Below are 25,521 nucleotides of genomic sequence, written 5' to 3'. Positions count from 1 at the left end.
GTGATCAACACAAAGTGAGATGAAGTTGGCACAAGAGACAAACAGAAAATGCATGCTGAGAATTCACGCTTCGATGCTTCTCAGAGCAGTTGCCGAGCCTGGTCTCTCGCTTGTCCAGTCTTGAGTGTACTTTTTCTTTTTGATGCAAACTTTAATATTTGAGTTGATCCTAAAAGATGCAACACTTTAACTAGGACATCAGCAGCAGAAAAAAAGCAACTGGGCACAAGAATTTTTATACAAAAGAAATTTGTTTGCTTACAAAACATATGCAAAAAAAACCTATAAAACAAAAACAAAAAGACATTTGCTATCTTTGTTCTACATAAAAAATCTTTTTACTCGTTCTTTTTTGTTTGTTTAAAAAAGAAAATTAAGCTTAGGCACATTTTGCTGCTGGCTGTTGCAAACTAACCAGTGCAATCCGATGCTCCCCTTTTGACTTTTACTGAGTGATATGTACGAACTGTTCCATATTTTATACTTAAGGCAATCGTTCTTTTTTTGTTTGACAAAAAGTGTTTATAGTCTTGTGGTATGCCAAACAATGTCAGGCCACACCACTTGTGTCAGTATTAGCAGTACTAAAAGTCTGTTCTGTGCGATGATTGGAGTCCAGAAGACGACTTCTTACCGATCCCGCAAAACTCAGCCACACAAGCCCTGAAATTAAATGACAAACAAATCAGGATTTATAGGCTGGAATGAATGATTCAACTTGCAATACACATTGTAAAGAAGAACATTTCATCATATATCATTTTGGAATTATTCTACCCATAACCTATTTTTGTAATGTAAACACCCAACCCATTCAGGAGGAAAGAAACCAGTCACTTAACCATAATAATGGCTTTGCAGCTTGAAGAAAACAAGTTACTTACCTGTGACTGTAGTTCTTACTCCAGTATTGGAGCTTTCATAGTTTCACATACCTAAATTAGAAAATCAGAATAGTGAGCAGTACATCATAGCACATTTTGGTTTTTGTCACCTGCTTTTCACAAATAGGCAACACATGATACTTGCACATAGTAGTAACTGTATTAAAATACACAGAGACATATCGCCCATAAATGGCATCTCCAATATCAAACAACAATAAAATGTTCTTTTTTTCACCAACCAAAGGATGGAGGGATGAGAAAGGAGGCTCGCCGTTATGGGAAAAGGTTCCTCAGCACCGCTTGTCCCACTGCTACATCGCTTCTTGCATGTGCATCCAGGCAGTAATGCCTGGTGAAGGTATGCGTACTCCTCCAGGTAGCTGCTCTGCAGATGTCCTGAATAGAGACGCCTGAAAATAGAATGTGCACAAACATGTGCTGGTAATGGCTTCCCCGCCGCCTGATGACAGAATTGAATGGCATTTGAGATCCATCGTGCAATTCCCATTTTTGATAACGGGAAACCTTTCCTGGGGGCACCAGAAGCCACAAACAAGCGTGTAGATTTTCTGAAAGGCCTTGTCCTTTGCAAATAACATTTCAGGCAACGCTGGACATCCAGCGTGTGGAGAGTCCTCTCTGCCGCCGTAGATGGTTGAGAAAAGAATAGTTTCAGGATTAATGGCTCATTTAAGTGAAAATCCGTTGGTACTTTTGGAATAAACTTCGGATTCGTTCTGAGCACCAATCGGTCTTCCCTGAATTGCAAAAAAGGTTCTTGCGTCGTAAGGGCTTGGATTTCTCCCATCCTTCTGGCTGATGTTAGAGATATCAATAGAGCCACCTTCCAGGATAGGAATTTTAGATCAGTTTTCTGAATTGGCTCAAATGGTGGTTTCATCAGTTGTGATAAGAATGTTCAATTGCCATAGAGGCGGTGGAGGCCTAATGGGTGGATAAACTCGAAACAACCCCTTCATTAATTGCTTCACAATTCTTTCCGACCACAGAAATGGACTTGCTTCTCCTGTATCTTGAAATCGCCACCAAATGCACTTTAACAAATAGTTTTCTTACCTGTCGGTGTAGTTTTGCAGCTTGAAGATCTTTCTGGATTCACTATGCTGTGCATTATTCCACGGTCTTGTGGTTGGGTCCGGATTCGTAGTCTTTTTTTTTTTTTCTTTTTCTCGTAGCCCAGGTGGACGTCGGCGTCACACCTCCTTGGGTGCATTTCCGGTGCCGTCGGCATGCTTCCTGCGGAAGCTCCCACTCTTGGGTGCCATCTTTGGGTTCTTTTTTTCCGTGTTTCTTTCGTTTCCGAAGTAATGGCAATGTTCTATTTAAGTGATATTTTACCGCTTTGTACTTTAAAAGTCCTTTTTTTCTCCTCTTTTTTTTATTTTTTATTAACCACCTCTTCTCTTTCCAGCCTCCTCTTTCTGGCGGAGGTGGGTGGGTTCGCTAGTGAATCCAGAAAGATCTTCAAGCTGCAAAACTACACCGACAGGTAAGAAAACTATTCGTTTTGCAGCGTGAATCTTTCTGGATTCACTATGCTGTGCATAGATTTTGTAGCGGTTTCTCATTTCTGTGGCGGCTGGGTGGAAGATGAGCGTTGGTTATTGAATATGTGCTGGAGCACCTTTTGTCTGACTTGTGAGTCCTTTCTCATCTGTATATCCACACAGTAGTGCTTCGTGAACGTGTGCACCGAAGCCCATGTTGCCGCCAGGCATATGTCTTGTATGGGTGTGTTAGCCAGGAAGGCTATTGTAGCACCCTTTTTCCTAGTGGAGTGGGCACGTGTCCCCTCTGCTAGCTCTTGTCCTGCACGTTTGTGGCAGAGTTGAATTGTTTGTGCGATCCATAGTGCAATAGTCTCTTTGGTTACTGCCTTGCCCATGAAACTGTTGGCGAATGACACGAAGAACTTTTTTGTCTTCCTGTGTTCCCTTCGTCCTCTCAATGTAGTGCATGACTGCCCTTCTGGCGTCCAGGGTGTGCAGAGCTCGCTCTGCGCTAGTGGTTGGTTTTTGGAAAAAACTTGGTATCTGTATAGACTTGTTAATGTGGAATTTGGACACCACCTTCGGCATGAAGTGTGGGTCAGTCCTCATCACAACCCTATAGTTGTGTATTTGTATGTAGGGTTCTTGTTGCGTCAGCGCCTGTAGCTCGCTTACTCTGCGTAAGGACGTTATTGCAACCAGGAAAGCTGTTTTCATAGCTAGCATCTTTAGGGAGGCCTTGTGAAGTGGTTCAAAGGGCTCTTTCATGAGTTCCGTTAGGACCATGTTCAAGTTCCATGCAGGTGGCGGCACCCGCTTGGGTGGTGCGATCCTTTTCGCTCCTTCCAGGAATCTCTTCACCACCTGTGATGTGAAGAAACTCCTGCACGTTTCTCCCCTTGTGTAGGCGACTATCGCTGCCAAGTGAACTCTCAGCGAGGATGAGCTAAGGTTCTTCTCCAGCAAGTGCGTCAGGTACTTTAGCACTGTGGGGTCCTTCATTTTATTGTGAAGTCCTTCTTTTCTGCACCACATTGCAAATCTTTTCCATTTCGCAACATAGCACTTCCGAGTGCTGGGCCTTCGTGCCTCCGAAGGACCCTCAGGGTGCTTTCTGGCAGTCTCAAATGTGTGAACTCTATGTCCTCAGGAGCCACGCTACTAGGCTCAGGCTCTCTGGCTCTGGGTGTAGCACCTCTCCGTTCTGCATGGAGAGTAGGTCTTTCCTCTTGCCGAATCTGTGGGGTGCACACTGTGTCATCTCCATGATCTGCGAGTACCATGTCTGTCTGGCCCACTGTGGCGCGACCAGTATCAGGGTCATGTTGCTCGCTCTGCACTTGCTCAGCACTCTGTGAATCAGTGGTGTTGGGGGAAAAGCGTAAGCAAATGTCCTTGACCAATCTATCCATAGGGCATTCCCCAGGGACCCCTCCTCGGGCTGTCTGGATGCGCAGTTTTGGCATTTTGCATTCCGGCGTGTGGCAAACAGGTCCACTGATGGTGTTCCCCATTTGTCGAACAGCCACCTTGCCTCTTGAGCATTGAGCTCCCACTCGTGGGATGCCGATGTCTGTCTGCTGAGCCAGTCTGCCTGTATGTTGTCCTTCCCTGGTAGGTGTATGGCTAGCAGGTCTATCTTGAGAGGGATGGCCCATCTCCATATCTCCTGCGCCAGCGTTGAAAGCGGGGCTGACTGTGTGCCACCCTGCTTGTTGATGTAGAACATCGCGGTGGTGTTGTCTGTTTGTAGCAACACCTTGTGCTTGTACAGTCTTGTTTGGAAAGCTTTCAGTGCAAGGAAGATTGTCTTCAATTCTAGGTAATTGATGTGCTTTGTCGCATCTGCTGGCGTCCACAGTCCCCTCACCTTGAGCTCCTCCATGTGAGCGCCCCATCCCTTCAGGGATGCGTCTGAGGTGATGGTCACTGTTGGCGTTGGGGGCGTTAGAGGCTTTCCCCTTGTTATGTTCTCCATGGTCCACCATGTCATCTCCTTCTGCACTGCGTGCGTTACAACCACTAGATCCTCCCAACTGCCTGTAGCTTGTGACCATTGCTCCTGCAGCCATTCTTGAATGGGTCTCATGTGGAGACGTACATTTGGTACCAGGTGGATGCATGATGCCATCATCCCCATGATCTTGCTCGCAGTCCTCACTGTCCGAGCTTGTCCCTTCTGGTAGAGGCGAGTTTCCTTCACCAGCGCCCTCGCCCTCTTCTCGCTGGGGAACACCTTGCCCTGTAAGGTGTTGATCTGTGCCCCCAGGAAGATCTTCACTTGTTCCGACTCCATTGATGATTTCTTCCAATGGATGGAGAACCCCAGGCTTATGAGCGTGCTCGTCACTGTATGTACGTGCTGCTTGCATTTCTGGTATGAGTTTGCTTTCACCAGCCAGTCGTCCAGGTAGGGGTATACGTGTATTCCCTGCCTTCGTAGGTGCGCTGCGACTGCTGCGAGGCACTTTGTGAAGACCCTTGGTGCCGATTTTAGCCCGAAGGCTAGTGTCGTGAACTGGTAATGGCTTTCTCCGATGGTGAACCTGAGCATATGCTTGTGCTTTCTGTTCATTGGGATGTGCAGGTAGGCATCCTTGAGGTCTATCGTGACCATGAAGTCCCCGATCTGTAGTTGCGGGAGCACCTCTTGCAGGGAGGTCATTTTGAATTTTTGCATTCTTATGAATTTGTTCAGGAACCTTAGGTCCAGAATGGGTCTCATTGTCTCGTCTACTTTTGGTACCAGGAAGTACGTTGAGTATATTCCTTTGTTTCTTTCCTTGAAGGGTACCCGTTCTATGGCCTGCTTCTGCAGGAGTTCTTTTGCTTCTTCCTGAAGACGCTCTAGCTGTTTGCTTGTTAGTGGTTTTCATTTTGGTTTTCTGCTTGTTGGCCTCCTCTCCAACTCTATGCAGTATCCGAATTGGATGATGTTGAGGATCCATTTGTCTGATGTGATTTCTCTCCATTCTTGGAGGTAAAATCTTAATCTTCCTCCCACTGGTGTTATGTGGTCGTAGATGTCTAGCTTGTCTTGACCCCTCTGTACGTGCTGCCCCCTGGGACCTTTTCTGTGGGCTGGCACACGGAGTTTATTGAAGTCACTTAGAGGCGGGCTGCTGTCCCCCTCTTCTATTCTGTCCACGTCCATTTTCTCTCACACGAAAGGACTGGCCTCTTTGTTGGTACTGCCAGGACTGCTTCTGCTGACCCTGCTGAGCCTGCGAGTCTGCCTGGTGCGTTTTTTGGAAAGCCTGGTGTGATGTACCTGGCTGGTTTCCACCTCTCCCGCCAGGCCTCCGTGACGGGGTGCCCCTTTTGTTGCCTCTGAACTGCAATGCTCCCATGCACCTTGCTGTTTCGTTATCCTTTTTTAGTTGACTCAGCTTCTCATCAACTGTTGTTCCGTAAAGCGTATCGCCGTTGAACGGTGTGTTCAGGATGCTGTGTTGCACCTCGGGTTTGAAACCTGAAATCCTGAGCCAGGCGTGTCTCCTTTCAGTGACACCCATCATCATGAGCCTGCTGGAGGTGTCTGCTCCATCCAGGGCCGTCTTGAGGCAAGAATTTGCTGCGTTCTTCCCTTCAACTAGTTTTTCGGCCTTCTGCCTGGCATCCTGGGGCAGGTCCTTCACCAACTGCCCCAGCTCCTCCATGATCTGGTACATGTGCCTGTTTATCAGGGCGTTGGAATTAGCCATGCGCCATTGGGTCGCGGCATTCCGTTCGATCCTTCTGCCCACCAGATCCATCTTCTTGCTCTCCTTATCCGGTGGTGGTCCAGAAGTAGTGGGCACGTTAGCCCTCTTTCTTGCTGTGGCCGTGATAATGGAGTCTGCGGAGACCGTGCCCTGAATGTAGGGTGGGTCCTTTGAGGAATGCTTGTATTTCTTCTCTGTTCTGGGAGTTACCGCCTTGCATGTTGCGGGTTCCCTGAATGCTTCCTTCCCCTGAGCCAAGACGCTGTCGAGCATTGGTAGGTACTGGCTCCTTGTTTGTGTGGGGAGCAATGTCTCTAGAAGGAAGTCTGCTTTCTGCTTCTCTTCGTCGAGCTTGAGTTTGAAAGCTGCTGCGGCAGACTTTATCACCGAGTTGTAGGCCCCGATGTCGTCCGGCGGCGAGGGCCTCGAGGGATATGTGTCGACCGCCTCCTCTGGGCTGTCGGTGTCGACATCTAGGTAATCCACCTCCTGTAAGTCAGAGGGGGCCGACTCGGCGTCCGTCCTGCTGTCCTCTTCCTCCCCATAGTTGTAACTATAGTAGGGACTCTCGTTATCTTCCTGGTCGTCGACCACCTCGACGTCCGGGTCTTGTTCCTCGGCGACCTCGTCTTCCTCCTCGACCACCTCCACCACTGGTGCCTTGGTCTTGTGTGGAATCGTGAAGGTTTTCATCTTTGCGTCAAATTCTTTCTTCCGCTGGAAGATGTTTTCCATTTCGGCCTCGAGGCGCCTTCTCTTTTTCTCCATCTCGGCTGCGTGTTCCGCGTCGGATGGTTCGGCCGCTCTTTTCGGTGGTTGGCTCAGCGCCGTGCTTTTCGGTGCCGGAGGCTTCGACGCCGAACCGGGTTTCGGGTCTCTGGTCGGCGTCGGTGCTTTTGGGTCCTTCTCCCTCGGCGTTGATCGATCCTTTTCGGGGACGATTTTTGACGACTTTTGCTGTTTAACCGCTCTCGGCGCCGGGGACTCATTCTCAGAGGGTCCGCTGGGCTTGTGAGTAGTTGCGGGCGCCAGGTGTTTTGGCGCCGGCGCTTTCGGGGCCTTGACCTCGTTTTTTCGAGACTCAGAGTCTCTCGGGTTCTTGCGGGGCCGGAGAGTCTCCTACCTTATCAGAAGTCTTGGTGTAATCGGTCTCTACGACCGTGTAGCTGTCGTCTTCGGCAGCAGCGTTGTCCTCTTCCTCGGAGGACATCCCCAGCTCGTAGAGGGATGGAGTCGGGGCCTTCCCCTGCAGGGTGGCGTGCGCTACCCTCCGTCTCTCTCTCACACGAAGGGTCTTCGGGGTTAAGGCGGAGCAGGCGTTGCAGTCCTCGCTTCCGTGATTTACCGGTAGGCAAAGGTTGCAAACCGGGTGCTGGTCCTTCTGCGCGTACTTGTGGTGGCAGTTACGGCAGAACTTGAACGGCGTGTTGTCCATCATCGAGCGCTCAGGGCCTCCCTGGTCGCGTGTTCGTCGAAGATCTCTATTAATTCTCCTTCTCCTTTGCTGGTTCTTGGTCGATGAAGTCTCCTGGAGTCTTCAGATTATTTTTCTTTCCAATTTCTGTATTTTCCTTCTTCTTTCTCCAAAAATGTCTGGAGCCCAAACGGGAACGATCCAGACCCGACCGCGGAAAAAAAGAATCTGAAGATGGGGCCCAAGAGTGGGAGCTTCCGCAGGAAGCATGCCGACGTCACCGAAAATGCACCCAAGGCGGTGTGACGCCGACGCCCACCTGGGCTACGAAAAAAAACAACAAAAAACAAAGAAAAGACTACGAATCCGGACCCAACCACAAGACCGCGGAATAATGCACAGCATAGTGAATCCAGAAAGATTCACGCTGCAAAATTGAGGCATGGGCTAATCCAGACTTTGCCAGCCTTAGTAAATATGGGATGATTTGATGCACCTCCGCTCGCAGAGGATGCAATTCGTTCTTCTGACACCAGAGGCAGAATCTTTTCCATTTCATCCTGTATGTCCTATTAGTTCTTTCAGCACTTGCCTTTGCCAGGATTTCTCTGCATTCTGCTGGAATGTTTAAGCTATGAAATTCTCCGTAGTCAGGAGCCAGGCCGCTAATTGCAGTGATGTCGGGTATGGATGCCGCACTTGCCCCTTCTCCATAGTCAACAGTGCTGGTATTGGCTGTAGACGCATTGGCTCGGTCTCTGACAAAAGGAACAGCTCTGTGAACCAATGCTGCCTGGGCCACCAAGGGGCTATCAGTATCATCCTGCACGGTTCCTTTTTCATCTTCATGACCACTCGTGGCAGGAGGGGAATCGGCGGAAAGGCGTAGGCAAAGACGCCTGATCATGCCATGGAAAACGCATTCCCCCATGATCTCCTCTGGTGACGCCAGCTTGCAAAGAACTGGCATTTCTTGTTTTGGGCTGTGGCAAACAGATCCTCCGTTGGCATCCCCCACTTGGCAAAGATGGTACTCAGCGTGTCCTGATCTAGCTCCCACTCGTGACAGGTCGTTTTTTGCCTGCTGAGGGTGTCTGCTGTTGTGTTTTGATCTCCTGGAAGATGTATGGCCTTCAGAGTCACTTCGTAATCTATCGCCCGTTTCCAATTTTTTTGAGCTTCCTTTGACAGAGAGAGAGATCTTGTGCCCCCCTGTTTGTTTATGTAGTGCATTGCCGTTGTGTTGTCTGTTCGCACTAGCACTGATCTCCCTTCTAATCTTGGCAGGAAGGCCAACAATGCCAATCCTATTGTCCTTAATTCCAATAGGTTTATGTGAAGGTGTTCTTGTTTGCTCCATCGGCCACTGACTTGTAACTCCTGTAGGACTGCTCCCCATCCTTTGAGAGAAGCGTCCGTGGTCACTACTAACGGAGCTGGCTCAGTCAGGAAGGACAGACCCACCGAGATATTGTTCCTGCAAGTCCACCACTTTACCGCCTGCAACATTGGTTGCGTGACTTTGATCTTGTCCTCGAAGGATCCCTTTGCTTGGCACCACTGAAGGTCTAACTCTTCTTGTAACAGGCGCATTCTCAAACGACATAGGGGAATGAGTGGTATGCATGAAGACATTGTCCCCAGAAGCGAATTGTATCTTCAGACTGAAAGAGACCTTCTTCTGCTGAATTCTTTGGCTAGAGATGCTAGTCCCAATTGCCTCTCTGTGGATGGGAATGCCTTGTTTGGTGATGTATCTAGGATAGCACCTAGAAACTTAATTGTCCTGGATGGCTGCAGAGATGATTTTTCCACATTTAAGGTCAGGCCCAGATCCGCAAACAGCTCCATGCAAGCCTAAGTCGAAGCGTGAGCCGCCTCCTGTGATAGTGCCTTTACCAACCAGTCGTCTAGGTATGGGAATATGTGGTGTTTTTGTCTTCTGAGATAGGCTGCCACCGGCGCCAGACATTTTGTAAATATTCTCTGTGCAGATTTGAGGCCGAATGGCAGCACTTTGAATTGGTAATGGTCTTTGGACACTGTAAAACAAAGGAACTTTCTGTGGGACAGATGGATGGGGATATGAAAATATGCATCCTGTAAATCTAGGGAGGTTATCTGATCTCCTGGGTTTAAGAGCAGCAGAATATCCTAGAGGGTCACCATTCTGAATGACTGTTTCTTGATATAGGCATTTAGCTACCATAGGTCCAAGATCGGACGCCACCTGAGAGCATCTTTTCTGACCAAGAAGAATCTGGAATAAAATCCTCGTCCTCTTTGGTAGTTCGGCACCGGTTCTATTGCTCCCTTTCGGAGCATTGCCCGAATCTCTCGACGCACCTGAGACAGGTGTTTTACTTTTTGTAGGTGGCGTGGGAGGAGGGAAGTGGAGGAATTCCAGAGCATGTCCGAATTCTATTAGGTGGATGACCCATTTGTCCGATGTTATTTTCTGCCACTGTTGTAAATAATAAGTTACTCTTCCACCCAGGGGAACATTTGACAGGGTAGGAGGACATGCACCCGGAATTTGTAGGTTGTCATTATCTTTTATTGTTATCCTTCCCAGAACGACCTCCTCGTCCTCTGGGCGTGGACTTAGAGTAGCCCCCAGAATGCTTCTGGCCATATTGCTGCCGGTAGGGCTGCGAAGAGGAAGAATATTATGTGCATCTTCCTTGCTGGTAGCCACCTCTATACGAAGGTTGTCCTCTTCCACGGGCGCCTCGAAAGGGCACTTTCCTGTACTGTAACGTACCCAAGGCTTTTGCCGTATCAGTGTCCTTCTTAATACTTTGAAGGGTCTTATCCACTAGATGTCCAAACAGATCTTCCCCATCAAAAGGCAGGTCCAAATCTTATTTTGGACCTCCGGTCTAAAGGCGGTAGCCCTCAGCCAACCCTGTCGCCTTAAAACTGCTGCTCCTCCTAGGGAATGAAAGGCTGTGGTAGCTATGTCCATAGCACAATCAATAATTTCAGCTGAAGTTCTCTACCCTTTCTGCAGAACTTTCTTTGCCTCCTGCTTGCTGTCTTCCAGAAGGAGGTCGACATATGGTGCTATATCGCACCACATCTGCTTCATATCTGCCCAGGATGGCAAAGGCATTAGCTGCTCTGACCAGGAGAGCTGACACCGCGGAGAATCGTTTACCTGCGTTGTCTAAACGCCGTCCCTCTCTATCCGGAGGTGCAGAAATAGGCGCTGAAGGGTTTTTTGACTTTTGTTGCGCTGCCTGCAAAATGATAAAATCCGGTTTAGGATGGCCTATTAAACATGCTGGAGCGTCCGCAGGAGCCTTATATTTTTTATCCAGCCTCGCTAGTCGCTGGAGTCGTCATCACTTGTTTTTTTTTTTTTTAAATCTGTTTATTAGTACAGTATGTCGAGCAGCAACATGTATACAAGTCCATATATATACGAGCATATTAACCATTCTGGTGATACATACATGCAGTGCACCGATTATAGAAAGAAACATAATGCAATAGATTTCCATTTTCATCTTCATTCTGCCTTAAACGAACAGTCCCAACTATACCCGAACCCTCCCTCCACCCACATGAATCCCACCCGACACTCTCTATACAGGTATATGATGTAAAAATCGACAAGTGGGCGACGCCCAATGCATTAACACATTAGAATTTAAACACACATAAGGCATGGCAGCATGTATTACGGGTTAGGGTCCTTCGCACCCCAACGCAGTGCACTGTGGGATGTATTCGTGTATGGGAGAGTGAAGTAGGGCTCAGCCCTACCATAAGTGGCTACTCACTCGCGTCCTCCTCATCGTCGGCATCGTCAGCCTCAAACGCCCCCACCATGGCGAACCAATCCAAGGAGATCGGAGTCCTCCTGAGCCCCCTACGTTCCTCTCTCTGTAGGGCCTCGCCCTCCGCCTTACCCCAGCGTACAACCTCCGCCCTCCACAGATCAGGGTCAGGTGGAGTAGACGACTTCCATCTGATTGTGATAGCGCGCTTCGCCAGTAACAGCGCCAGATCCGAGAAGCGCGTCGCCACGGACCTGGTGCGTGCTGACGGCCCCAGCCCCAGCAATGTATGTTCTAGCGTAGGGGACCTGGATAGAGCACCGGCCTGCTCAAGGGAGGTATGCACAGTGGACCAGAAATACCCCAGCTTAGGGCATTGCCATAACATATGTACCAGTGTAGCATCGTCTGTATCACATCTGGGGCAGTTGCTCTTGGATGCAGGGAACATCACATGGAGGCGGTGTGGTGTCAGGTAAGCTCTGTGCAGTAACATTAGTTGTATGAACTTGTATTTGGGGTTCCTAGCTACTTTTTTGGGGAACTGTAGTATGCGCCTCCACTCAGCGTCCCGCAATGGCCTCCCTATGTCTGTTTCCCACGCCGCCCTCAGTGGTATTAGTGTGAGTGCCCTACCCGCTTTAATGCTAGCCGTTAGCCATCTGGTCAGATGGCCACCTGTTCCCATGAGGTAGAGCATTGCGACGAGAGGGTTCGTACCAGGTTCCTGCCCGTCCGGTGACCATGTGCGTGTAAGATAATGGCGGAGGCCGGCGTATAGAAGAAAGGAGCCGTCGGGGATGCCCTGTTTGGTCCGGAAGTCCTCAAACGATAACAGGCGTCCCTCTGCATAGAGGTCTCCCACATGTGTGGCACCCGCATCATGCCATGGCCCCAGTAGGGTCGTCGTAAGGGTGCCTAGGCCCAGAGGTATTCCTAACAGAGGTACCGTGGGGGCATAAGGTGTCCCGGAGGACGTGTATTTTATTGCTTTCCGCCAGTACGTAACCGCCAGTTTGAGAAGCGGCGGGGCGTTTCTAGGTAGATCCGAGCCAGGTAGTAGCAAGGTGTGCACTCTCCCCTTAGCGTGGTCTTCCTTTGAAACATCAATCTCATGAAGATTACGGCCCGCCACCCAGTAAGCGAGCCATTGTAGCTGGCATGCATAATTATACGCCCTGAAGTCTGGCAAGCTCATACCTCCGGAATCAGAGGGAAGCTGTAATTTGGCCAGACTTATGCGCCGACGGCCATGACCCCATACAAGTTCGGTGAGGAGGGAATCGAGGGTCCGGAACGTCACCGCCGGGATCTGGAACGGCAGATTGGTGAAGTAATAGATGAGGCGGGGTAGCATCACCATCTTGGATATAGCCACCCTGCCTGGTATGGAGAGCGGCAATGTCAGCCAGAACTGAATTTGCGATTTCAGCGTCCTGATAGCCCTCCCTAAATTGCCATCTATCATCATGCCCGCCTCCCTATATATCTGTATCCCAAGATACCGGAAGGTGGTGTCCGCCACCTGGAAGGTGTGGGGGGCAAAAGGCAGGGGGGCCGACCCGTCCACTGCTGTAAAGGTGAACCCATAGGACTTTGATTCACTGATGGTGAGGCCGGAGATGCCTCTAAAATCCTCAAAAATCCTGGAAATCGGACTCAAGTCGCCCCTCAGGTTCCTAAAATATAATATGAGGTCATCCGCATATGCAGAAACTATGTGATCCGTACCATGTCGTCGTATACCATAGTGGGGGGCCATCAACCGAAGTCTACAAAGCAATGGTTCCAGGGCAAGGACGAAGAGGAGAGGGGAGAGCGGGCATCCCTGCCTGGTGCCCCGCGCTATAGCTATGGGGCCTGAAATTTGATGGGAGGTGCGCACTCTGGCCGTGGGCGTGGTATACAGCAATTTGACCCAAGCAAGGAATTCTGGCGGTATTCCGAAGCCCGCCAGTGTGGAAAACATAGTCCCACCTCAAGGAGTCGAACGCTTGTTTTAAGTCTAGAGATATGCAGCCCTCTGAGTCCGTGATCACATTCTCTCCTAGCATGAGCTGGGCCAGGCGCCTAAGGTTCATGGCCGTATTGCGGCCCGTTACAAAACCACACTGATCCGGGTGGACCAGTTGAGGCACATACTGAACGAGCCGGGACGCTAGTACCTTGCTCAATATTTTAGAATCCGTATTGAGAAGGGACAGGGGCCTGTAATCGGCCAGTTGTAGACCATCTTTGGCTGGCTTCAGGAGGGACGTGATCAACGCTTGCATGGATGATTGTGGTAGAGAGGATGTACGCAGAGCCTCCGAATAAATAGCATGCAATCGGGGCGCCAGAACATCAATAAATGTCGCGTAAAATTCAGCCGGGAGGCCATCTGTGCCAGGGGTCTTACCCCTCGGAAGGGCACGTATCGCCTGCCTTATTTCTGCTATTGAAACCGCACGTTTCAAGTCGTCTTGCTGGGTGGCAGTAAGTTGTGGTAGAGCTAAACCTTCCATGAAGGCCTCAAGGGCGGGTGCCGACATGGGCTGCGGGGGAGCGTACAGTGAAGTGTAATACTCCCGGAACGCCGTATTAATCCCTATTTGGGTAGTAGCCGGGTGGCCAGATTGATCCAAGACCCTCAAAATGGGTTGGCTGATCGGGGAGTCCCGCAATAGTCGGGCCAATAGGGGGCCGGCTCGGTCTGCTTGTGAGTGTTGCCTATTCGTAAATTCCCTGTAGTCCAGGAGCCGCAGGTCTTCCAGCAGCTCTGCGTGTCTAATATGTGCGTCTTGCAGTGGTGTAAAGGGAACATTGGTGCCCGCTGCCTCAGTCTCCAGGGACGCAAGTGAGCCCTCCACCTCTTTCAGTCGGCCAATCACCTCCCTTCTTCTCCCTACTTTAGTGGCCATGGCAGCCCCCCTAAGACAGACTTTGAAAGTGTCCCATTCTATCTGTCGGGAGCTGGCTGTGTGTGCATTTGTGGAAAAGTAGGTGTCAATAGTATCGGACAGGGAGGACCGGAAGACCGAATCCTCGAGGAGATCAGGAGACAGTCGCCAAGTCGGGATGGGAGCCAGTTGTCTACCCCACTGCCAGATAACCTCCACGGGGCTGTGGTCCGAAAGGGTTTTCCCCATGTGTTGGGTCTGGACAATTAATGTCAGAAGGGAGCGAGAGCAAAAGACGTGGTCTATTCTGGTATGAAGCTGATGCGGGGGGGAGTAAAAGGTGTATTCCCTGTCCATAGGGTGTACGCTGCGCCACACATCCGCTAACTCCCAGCCCTCAGCCCAACTCGCAAGCGCGCCTGCCTGTTTCCTGCTCTCGGTAGCCTGTAATGGGGGATGTGATCTATCTAGCCCGACATCAAGAACAGCATTGAAATCACCCCCGATGAACCAGCGAAGATCAGCCCAACCTGCAATCACCTCATTGATAGTTTGCAAGAATTCCAACTGGTTTACGTTAGGTGAGTACACACATCCAATGACAATCACCTCCCCATCCAACAGTCCCCGTACAAACACATAGCGACCCTCCCGATCAATCCGTTGCTCTAACATCTGGAATGGAAGTGAGCCACGTAGCCAAATCGCCGCCCCTCTTGAGAACGCAGAATATGCGGTGGAAAAAAGTTGCCCTCTCCACTTCTTTCGCAGTTTCACCGCTTCAGCAGCGTTCAAATGTGTCTCTTGCATACAAGCAATCTGTATCCCCCTGCGGTTGAGCTGCGCCAGGATCCGATGTCGCTTGTGCACTGATCCCATACCCCGCACATTCCAGGTGCACAATCGGTAATTGTTAAGAGGTCCCATCATCCTTTGTGTGGTGCAATAATGCGAATCCCCTGGGTGACCCCACATGTCTTGTTGTACATAAAAATGAGTGTCTCGCAAACATTCAACCCCTGAACTAAAGGGTCCCTGAGCCAACGTACCCAGGAGCCAAACCATGATGCCCAACGTGGGCACAAGTCAGTCAAGTTCGTGTGCATACCGGGGGTGGTAGGCCTCCGTCGTACGGCACTGAACGATCAACTGGAGTTTGAAAGCCCACAAGATTATGGGCCCCCACACATGCAGCTCACCATATATGAAGGAGGGGGGAATAGTCATACTTTACCACCCGGAGAGGATCAAACGCCTCGTGGTTCAGAACTCCGCCGCCATCTGGGCTGTGATCTGTGGGTAGAGCTGTAAGCTGTCAACTGAGCCAGACACCTCAGTGCGGGTGTCGGTGGTGTCGGTGTGTCTGTCTCTGGGCGCTCCCGCGTCGTGGGCGGCCAGCGCTGCCTCAGTGAGACGCCGTTGCGGCGAGGTCGAAGAGTGGTCCACAGCCGTGCGTCCAAGGGGGTGCACCACTGTCGATGTTCCAGGAGAGGAATGGCGGTCGGGACTGTGAGTGGGGTTCCGTCGTCCCGGCGAGCTCCTGCGGGAGTCCCCTCGGCGGTCTGTAGGTGGGTCCTGCGACGTCGGCGGAGACAGGGTGACTTCCATCCACTCCGCTGCCTCTTCTGGCGAGTCGAAGAAATGGGACCTGTTGTTATGCAGGATTTTGAGCCGAGCAGGGAACAAGAGGGCATATTTCATGTTCCTGTCCCGTAAAGTACGTTTCACCCCGAGGAAGGTGGACCTGGCCCGTTGGACAGTGGGAGTGAAATCTGGGTAGACCGATATATTCGTGTCTTCAAAGCGTATCGGTGCTTCCTCCCTGGCCGCTCTGAGGACTGTGTCCCGGTCTCTGAAGTGGAGGAGACGAGCGATCAGGGGGCGAGGAGGCGCCCCCGGTTGTGGTGGCTTCGATGGTACTCTGTGGGCTCGTTCCACACTGTAGAGGGGGGTGAGGTCTCTCTGGCCCACCAGCTTCCGCAGCCAATCTTCCACGAATCGCGTGGGGTCCCTTCCCTCGCTTCTCTCCGGAATGCCCAGGATGCGGACGTTGTTGCGGCGGGCACGTCCTTCTGCATCGTCCACCCTATCCCAGAGTCTCTTCAGCTGTTTCTCCACCTTTTCCAATTTCGCGGAATGTTCTGTCTGCTGTGGGAGTAGGTCGTCGAGTGCTATTTTGTGCTCCGCCACCCTGTCCGCCAACTTGTTATGATCAGCCTTCAGCAGGGAGAGTCCGGTCGCCATGGTATCCATGCGATTTTCTAGCGCTTCTCGCGTCGCGCGTATCTCATTCAGGATCAGATCCAGCTTGGCGTCCTGCGATCCCTTACCAGTCGGCGGAATGATTTCCATGTTGGAGGAGGCCAGTGGGTCGTCTGAGCCCGTCGATTGCGCGTCCATCGGCGCGTCCTGGGCCCGGGGTTTGCCCCTGGGTTTGCCCATGGTTCTCGTGAGCAGGATGGCGCTGTAGCGTTTGTAGCAGTCCCCTGCAGTCCTGGCAGGTGTCAAGTAGTGGTAATGGAGGTATCACCACGTGTTGAGCTGAGGTGGAAGTAGCGAAGACCCCAGTAGTGCACTGTAGGGCTAGCAGCGCGGCAAGAGTCAGGGCTGTAGCGCTTGGTAAAGGGCGTCAAAGCGCTATGCGTTCTTCTCCTCTTCCGGACCCTGCACCTGAGGACTGCGTGCTGGTAATGCTCGCCACTCTGGGCAGACGCCCAGGGCCTCCGGCCAGTGGTCCAGAGGGCAGGCAGAGTAAAAGCGCTACGTCCCAGGGGGGACTCGCCGCGGACAAGATGGCGCAGGTCCTCGATGCGGTCAGGCCGGCCAGGCAAGGAGTGTCAGAAAGCCTGCTATGGGCGGAGCTGGGCTCGTGGTGGCGGCAGGAGATCGCACGGGCCGTCTGTTCGCCAGTGTGCGACCCCCGTGATGAAGCGCCGGGGTTCCGGTATCTCCGCGGGTGGGGGGAGGACAGCCCAGGAGTTCTCCCGCGTCCCGCAGGTCACCGCATCAGGCAGGCAGGCCACTGCCAATCAGCCGGGCCCGTGGGCAGCAGGGTCCCAGGACCACACAGGGGATCACCTCTCCTACCGCAGTCCCGGTCGGGAACAATCCAGGAATCCAAGCCCGGGTCCGGGTGAACCGCGAAGAGGGCAGGGGGTAGGCCGGCCAGGCCAGGCACGCGAGGCCGGGGCTTCACGGCGTCGCACAGGCCGCCACAGGCTTCGACTTCCGAACTCGCCTGAGGAGCGGACCGCCAGATGGAGAGCCGCACCGCTCCACTCCGCACGCCCCCAGAGACAATCCAGGCAGGGAGCAGGTGCGCTGCAGGTAGGGAAATGCAGGATAATCAGCTAATATTACAGGGCTAAGGACGGAGCTGGGGAACTACACGTCCACCATTGACGGCTCCAGGCCACGCCCCCTTCGTCATCACTTGTAACCCTTCCTTCCATACCTGGTCAATGATTGGTATGGACCTGATTGACTTTTGATAGGGCTCTTTAAAGTCATAAAGAAAACATTCAGCTTGAGTTTATTGGCAGCTGAAATCTCTTTGCAGCACTCTCCATTAAGTTGTGGAATCCACCAATATCCTCTGGTGGAGAATCCGCTGGTACTTGGGTGGGTGATGGTGGAGAGGGAATTAGATAGTCATTCTATTCTCTATGGGGCTCCCTTAGCTCCCCTTCTTCACGGTCATCATCTGTGGTCACAGGATCCTGCTGCTGTTGGACCTGAGGTGTCTGCGGAGTAGTGTCTAGTAGGCTTTCCCTACTGCGGACTGGAGTGGCTGGAATAGAACGAGGACGTGAAGGTGGAACGTCCTGAGGGAGCCCTGATGGAGGAAACCTTCTTATATTCCGCCAACATGAATTGTAAATCCATCATCATTGAAGATGGCATTGCGACCATCTCTTCCTGAGGCTCTTGTTGGTAGCGATGGTGAGAGGCTGTGGTATTCTTCATACCCCTCTTCATCGTAATCTTCTTGACAGTTTACGTGGAGTTCAGATGGGCTTCGGGCATACCCGAAGGGTCCATCATCGTCATCAGACTCTTCCTCCTCCAAAGGGTGCGACAGGACCAGAGGAGTAATTTTGCTCAGGGAAGTCACTGCTGGCGTGATTTTCTTCTTTTCTGGAGTTTGTCTCGTCGACGAAGCTGTTGTCGTCGTCAGTGCTGTAGAACCATACTTTGCCGACGACATAGTAACCGTCGTCGACGTTCCCATTGACGACCCCATCGTCATCAAAGTCGACGACGATCCCGTCGTCGACATCCCCGTCATCACCACCGTCGTCGATGTTACCGGCGTCGACGCTCCCGTCAATGCTCCCGTCGACGCTCTCGCCGACGCTCCCGTCGACGCTGACTGTAATAATATCAATGGTACCTTGAGTACCTCCATGGTCATCGCCATAGACTATGACTTCGTCGACTGCCACGTCGACGATCCCGTCGATGATGTTGAATTTTTCACTTACTCCTCAGGAATACTAGAGGATGGCTTTTTGAATGATGCTGGAGCCAAAGGTGGTGTCTTTGAAGGCTCAGAAGAGGCTCTTTTGGATTCTTTTTCTCTCAAAGTGTGTCCTTTGCTCTCCTTTGGTTTTGATTGAGGAGATTTGGAAGGACTACGCCCTGAAGACCCTTGAGTGGTCTTTTTTAGGGTCTTCTCAGGACGGTCCCCTGAGGAATGAGCCTGAGGAGATCTTGATCTTTTCTGAGATCTCCTTGACGAAGAGGAGGATTCCTGGTCACTATCACTAGAAACCACCTCCTTTCTGGCCTTGATCTTCTGAAGCCAAATTAAAAGGCGTCCCTCATGATCTCGAAGGGTCTTGCTAGAGAAAGTGCGAAATACCTTGCAATCCTTTGCTTGGTGGTCCGGATAAAGACCGTAAATGCAGTCTTCAGTCTTAGGCACACTAAGAGTGTAAACCCAGTACTGAGGAACCAACCAGGGCGTTCGGTCCTTCATGGAGCTAGAGGACCTGAAATCCCAGTCTACGAGCCCCTACAGTTGCAAATGCCACTCCCAAACTGAACTCCTGACAGACTTGTTAGCACCGAAAGCCACGTAATAAAAATCCTCTCCTGGAACATTGCGGGCGCAAAAGACATTATGAACAAAAATGGCAAAGCTGCCACCTGGGACCCATACGCAATAATAGCGTTACAAGAAACGTGGCAAACAGAACCAATTGACATCCCAGGCCGTTTGTGTCATCATGTAAGCGCGACTCGCTTACAGCGTTTTGGGCGCGCCCGTGGGGGCCTTTCCGTCTATATATCAACAGCTTTAAAATTGAGAACAACACAACTTTCTGACTCAACTGCGGACATGCAAATCTTAAAATTAGAGAGCACAACAACGGCCACCACCAGAACGCTGATTCTAATCAACATATACGCAAACCCAAAAAAACCTTTAAAAAAAGTACTGTTCCAACGTATTATTTCTGTGATCTCAAACTTGCGTTTGGAAAACCCAGACTGGGAGATAATTTTAACAGGTGACTTCAATTCAGACCTTCTACAAGAACCGGAGGACGAGGTCAATATTAATGCCGCAAATGAAATTTGGAACGTCCTGCCGCAGGTGATCCCTCAGGTAAGGAAGACTGACAAGGAGGGCAAACAACTCATGCGGGACCTTGAAAGCCTTGGCCTAAGAGCATTAAATGGAAGAATTAACCAAGACATTCCCCCTTCCATGACTTACATAGGCCACAACTCCTGCTCGGTACTGGACTACACATTTGTCACACTACCCCTGCTCGCCCGAATACAAGACTTCCACATCATCTGCTCCTTCGACAGCGACCACTCTATACAACACTTTGAGATCAAGACCGATACACTTAAACTCGCACCTGCTCCTATGCTATCAGGTAATGTCATAACAATCAACCTGAAGCGGCTCAAGTGGACAAGTGAATCTCTCCCTCGGATAGCAAACGATGCTAAAAATTTACTAGAAGAGTTCCTGACAGAAACCGCTCTAAATCCAGACGTCTGGAACAACTACTTGAAGCAACTTCCAAGGACAAATCTAACTGATAAAATAAAATTACCATTTAAACTTAACATCGTACCTAACAGATCAGTATTACTACTAAAAAGGCACCTGAACAAACTAACACATCAAGCACGAGGCACAACCCGACACGCCAGCGTCTGGGCAGCAGTACGTAAGGCCAAGACTCAATATAAGAAATTACTATGGATTGAAAAACAAAAACTCCAGAATGAGTTTTGGTCCAAACTACTGCATAACATAAAGAGAGCGGACTCGCGGGCCTTCTGGTTACAAATCAACTCCGTAAACCGGACAGCCCAACCTGTAAGCATGGCCTGTATACCCGAGTCTGAATGGACCAAACATATAACGGAAACTTTCTCAATCAACAACTTGAGCCCAGCTGTGGCACTGAACACGGAAACAGCAGAAAACTACGAGCAGGAAGACACTTCCCAAGCTCACCAAGGGAACTGCGCAAAGGGTCCCGGAACAACCGCATTAATCCTCAGGCAAGCTGACGCACAAAGCATTGCAAAAATAATCAGGAAAAGTCGACAAGATAGCGCCCCAGGTCCAAACGGCGTTCCACAAGCCATTTATAAGGAGGACCCACAGTACTGGGCTAACAAATTCAATTTACTGTTTCAATCGGTAACCTATACAGGCGGCATCCCCGAGAGCTGGAGGGGGGCGATCATAACTCCCATTTATAAAGGAGGAGACCGCAAGGATCCGAGCAACTATCGTCTGATCGCCCTCCTCGACGCAGAATCAAAATACTACGCGTCCTCAATACTAGCTGATCTGATAGAGTGGTCTGAAACGAACAGCAAAATACCACCAAACCAGACCGGTTTTCGTCACGGTATGGGTACAATGACGAACGCTATGGCCCTATGCCTGATCGCCGAAAAAAGTCTACAGAATTCCCAGGAGCTTTATACGTGCTTCGTGGACTTCAAGGCGGCCTTTGACCGTGTCAATAGGCAACTGCTTTGGGCGAAATTAAAACATCAAGGCCTACCGGACTCAATTCTCTTACCCATTATCAACCTACACACCGGCACGTGGATGCAGGTAAAAATCAACAATGGGCGCCATCTGACCAGGAAAATCTACACAGACAATTGACTAAAGCAAGGCTGCGTCTTGGCTCCACACTTATTCAATTTATTCATGAGTGATCTGACAGAATGCCTAGACAAGGTCAACGCACATCCACCTAGGCTAGGTACCCTTCGTCTAACGCACCTATCCTACGCGGATGACGTGGTACTTTTGAGCCAGACAAGAATCGGCCTTCAACGACTGCTACACGATCTGTCCAGTTACACAAAAAGGAATCTACTTACAATAAATATCAGGAAAACAAAGACATTGCTCATAATACGACGTCGTAAAAATCAGCCAACTTTCCGAATAAATAATGATCACCTGGAAGCCGTGAACAGCTATAAATATCTGGGGATATACCTAGATAAGCGCTTAAACTTTCAAGAGCACTTCAAAGCCATAGAAAATAAGGGGGAAACCCTACTCCACGCCTTTGTCAGACTGGCTACTGAGCTAAAGGGCCCCCTCGTATCCCCTTTGCTAATCGCAATGAATGCAAAATTACTGCCCACATTAGCATATGGCAGCGTTCTGCATCATGGAAAAAGTGCCACCCTCCTGGACAAAATTCAAACCAAAGTTTACAAACGGGTTTTTTTGCTAGCAAATAGTTCCTCTCCAGCTCAAGTTAGACTCGAGTTCGGACTGCAATCTCAAGCTTTGCTGAAAAAATATGAAGCCATTAAATTCTGGTATAATGTCTGGATGAACCACGAGAACATAATGAACAGCGCACTTTGGGAAGCAATCCAGTCTAGTCCGAAATCCGACTATTTAAAGTACCTAAATCTTTCATTAGAATCAACCGAGCTGGGAACTTTGTGGGAAACAAAACTGTCTGTTCCTTCGTTCAACCAGGTGGTTAAAAGGATTGCTAAGAAACACTCGTTTCTTACAGACAAAATAACTTTTAGCACCCGAACCCACGCCTGGATGACCATTAATTCGTACAAAAGGCTTACTCCAGCAGCTTACCTTGACACCGCATTCTCAATGCCACTTAAACGTAAATTTCTCCATTTACGGATGGGCACTCTGCCCACAAAATTAGACCAACCCAAATGGAGACCGCAAGAATCAACGGAATGCGACCTCTGTGGTGCGGAAAAACAAGACATTATGCACATAGTATGCATCTGCCCTGCCATGTATCAAGATCGGAGGCACTGGCTGAAGGATAAACTTAACGAGCAAGGAGTCCGCACTTGTCGATCAGCTATAATACAGATCCTATGTTCAGTGGACCCTCAACTAATCTGCCGATCAGTAAAATTTCTGGACAGCTTTGTAAAAAAAAAACGAGGCCCACATCCAATGAATCGACTCTTGTCAAGACCTAAGAACATTGCTTGAATGACAATCCTGAATGACAATTTCGTGCTCCGGCAAAGCCCACTGGAACAAGTGACAGACCTTTGCAACATAGCCCCACTTTCGTTTCTACTTTCTCTTCCCCTCTCCTTACCACTTACTATCCCTTCCCCTTCCTAAAAATCGTTTTAAATGTTGCAGAAATTTTAATCTTTGTAATGGTTTTAATTAACCGCGCAATAAAGAATTTTACTTACTTTACTTACTTACAGTCTTCATGTGGGTCATCAGTGTAGAGTCTTTTTAGAGCAGGTGGCACAGGCTCTAAAAAGACCCCTTTTCTCCTTTCCAGACATTCTCAAGCATGTAGATGAGAAATAGATTATCAAAATTCTCAAATCCACAAGAAATAGAATGAAAAGTAAGCTTCTACAAAGTTGGAACCCAGAGTTTGAGCAGAGCTCAAAGGAGACTTCCTAGCACAACGTGCCGGTAGAAAATCTAAGGGGCAGAAGGTTCTCTCAGGAGGGTCCTAGAGGGTAAGTGGCTCTGATTGGCTAAGAGAAAGGTTTGGTCCTTTTTTACATAACAAAGGTTATGGGTTGCAAAAGGGAATGGGCCTAAGGCCTTTTTTCAGTTAGCTATACTGCTAACCATTGCTCTTTTATATACCGGAAACTCCCTTCTCGACGATGGGGAAATGATTCAGGTATGTGAATCTATGAAAGCTCCAATATTGGAGTAACATAGGTTTACGTACCGTTCATAACTCTTCCAGAAATGTGATTGTCAGTGAAAAGGTAAGTGTAAGGTACTCGAGGGAAGATTTGTGCATGGGCTCAAAGTGCAGTTGCAGAAGATCTTCAAGAACTACATTTAAATTCCACTGTGGAACAGGAATTATATGTGAATGGACATCCGTGTCAACTCCAAAGTCCACCTGATGACTGGAATAGCATAGAAAGGATTCATGTGCATTCCCCTAATGTATGATGTGATCGCTGATAAGTTGGCCTTTAAGAAGGCAAGTGAACTTGGTGTGTAAGATATCTATTAAGGTCTCATACCTCATGAGTTGATGGAGACTGTGTTGGCACAACAAGGCGTACTTCCATTTCAAGGCACAACAATTTCTGGTAAATGGCTTTTGTGCTTCCCTTTTGATATTACGGTTCTTCGCTGGTAATAGTACTGAATTCTGCTCTAGCAGTCGTCACTCAGTTAACTGTAGATCTGTAGGATTTTGGCGGGAAACGTTCTGTGAATTAGGGGAGAAAGACATGCTTGCCACGGTCTCATGGGACAACCAACATAAAAGTTATGTTGGATGCTCTGCATTTTAATCAGTGGTATCTGGGCAAAACGTGTCACCAAAAGGTCTGTACCAGCTTATCGACACTGCATTCTTTTGTGACTAGGGATGGTATTGCATGGATGTGACAAAATGGTATTCTGTGTTTGCTACAGTTGAGAACAGGCCTATTTGTGCATTCACAATACAGTGAGAGGGGCCCCACAAAACCGCTTTTGAAGGATTTTTAAACCAAAATGATGACTGTGTGCCCTCATTCCCAGGTGATACACTTTTCGCATCACTAGTATTGCTGTAAGCCTAGAATAGGTAATCCTTGCAATCAAAACATTTGCCAATGGGCCAGTCCCCGGCCCTGATGGCTTCCCATTTTTGTGTTTTATACTTATGTTTTTTCATGCCCATGATTGCTTCCATTTAACGTGTTGAATTGTGGGATTTGCAGTCCAAAATCTGTAGTTTTTCCCTCTCATTGCTGATGACTTTCAGTTTTCCCTCCAAATTTCTCCTTTGCTCTGTGCTAAGACCTGTATGTTACAACAGTGCACCCCCAGTCACCATTTTGTGTTCACATGCCAGTGAAACCAGCCCCCCCTGCCTCCCACCCTATTAACAGGGATATTCTACATCAGAGGGTGTTTCTGTGAGCTATTTAAACTGTGTTTACTAGGAACTGTGCACTTCGTTTTTTGGCCAGTAGAGGGAGTAAAGTTTTATTCAAACAGTATTGTTAGATTTCAAGTTAGTGAGGCCTTTACCTGCATAAATTCTAAGTGTGGATTGAGTCTGTGTGTCTCCTAGGAGATTCTGAACAGGAAAAGTAGCTCCCCAGCCCCACCCCCCAGGCCAGCAGATCCAGGACTGGGGATTGGCTATTCAACTACCAGGCAGCTCTGAGCCGTCCCCTCACACTAGCCCAGGCGCCTTAAGGCCTTGCTGGGTGCACACAAAATCATTCTTCTCCATCTTGTGAGTTGCAGCCTCCCTGTGCCCCAGATTGCAGTGAGCAGAGTCCAGGAAGTGGTAAGGAGGCAGACTAGTGCTGTCCCTTCCCAAAACAAAAGTTTTTTTTAAAAAAAACGATTTTCCCTTTGTGATTTCTGTCTTTGCCTGTGGTTGTTACCGTTTAAAAATTGTAGTTTTAACCTGCCTGTGATTGGATATCTATCTATCACCCTCACGATCTATCGCCCTCACTCTATGCATTTTTAATACAACCATTCCGATTTTGAAAGGAGTAAACATCTCAATGCCCATTAGATTCCCCATGTTAGACTAATGTTCTGATTTGTTACCTTTGCCTCAAATTGTAAAGCGCTCTGATATCCTTCGGGATCAAGTTTGCGCTATATAAAACTTTATAAATAAATAAATCTTCAATTCTAGAAAAACTATCTAAAAACATGAATAATTGACAGATTAAATCTCAAAAATTGGAAAGGGCTTCGGAACACACTATCACATGTGTCATTGAATGCATTAATCTGTAAAAGTATAAAGACTGAACCATATACAAATCATCCTCTTTTTGTCAAAATATGATTCAGTACAATACAGATTTAATGACAACACAAAGGGGT

At 49.4% G+C, this 25,521-nt stretch overlaps 1 protein-coding gene across 6 annotated transcripts in view; it reads right to left on the bottom strand.

The window, feature by feature from the left end:
* Positions 1-220: 220 nt before the first annotated feature.
* Positions 221-25,521, bottom strand: part of TCF3 (transcription factor 3) — a 620,473-nt gene continuing 595,172 nt past the window's right edge. For all 6 annotated transcript variants that reach the window (XM_078670855.1, XM_078670856.1, XM_078670859.1 and 3 more), the window contains one exon: positions 221-663. The gene's annotated coding sequence lies outside the window, so the exon portion shown is untranslated. The remainder of the gene's footprint in view (positions 664-25,521) is intronic.

The sequence above is a fragment of the Lissotriton helveticus genome, chromosome 12 (genome assembly GCF_964261635.1).
Source record: "Lissotriton helveticus chromosome 12, aLisHel1.1, whole genome shotgun sequence".
Taxonomy (NCBI): domain Eukaryota; kingdom Metazoa; phylum Chordata; class Amphibia; order Caudata; family Salamandridae; genus Lissotriton; species Lissotriton helveticus.
The sequence above is the reverse complement of the archived record's forward strand: the minus strand, read 5'-3'. Positions and strand labels throughout refer to the sequence as shown.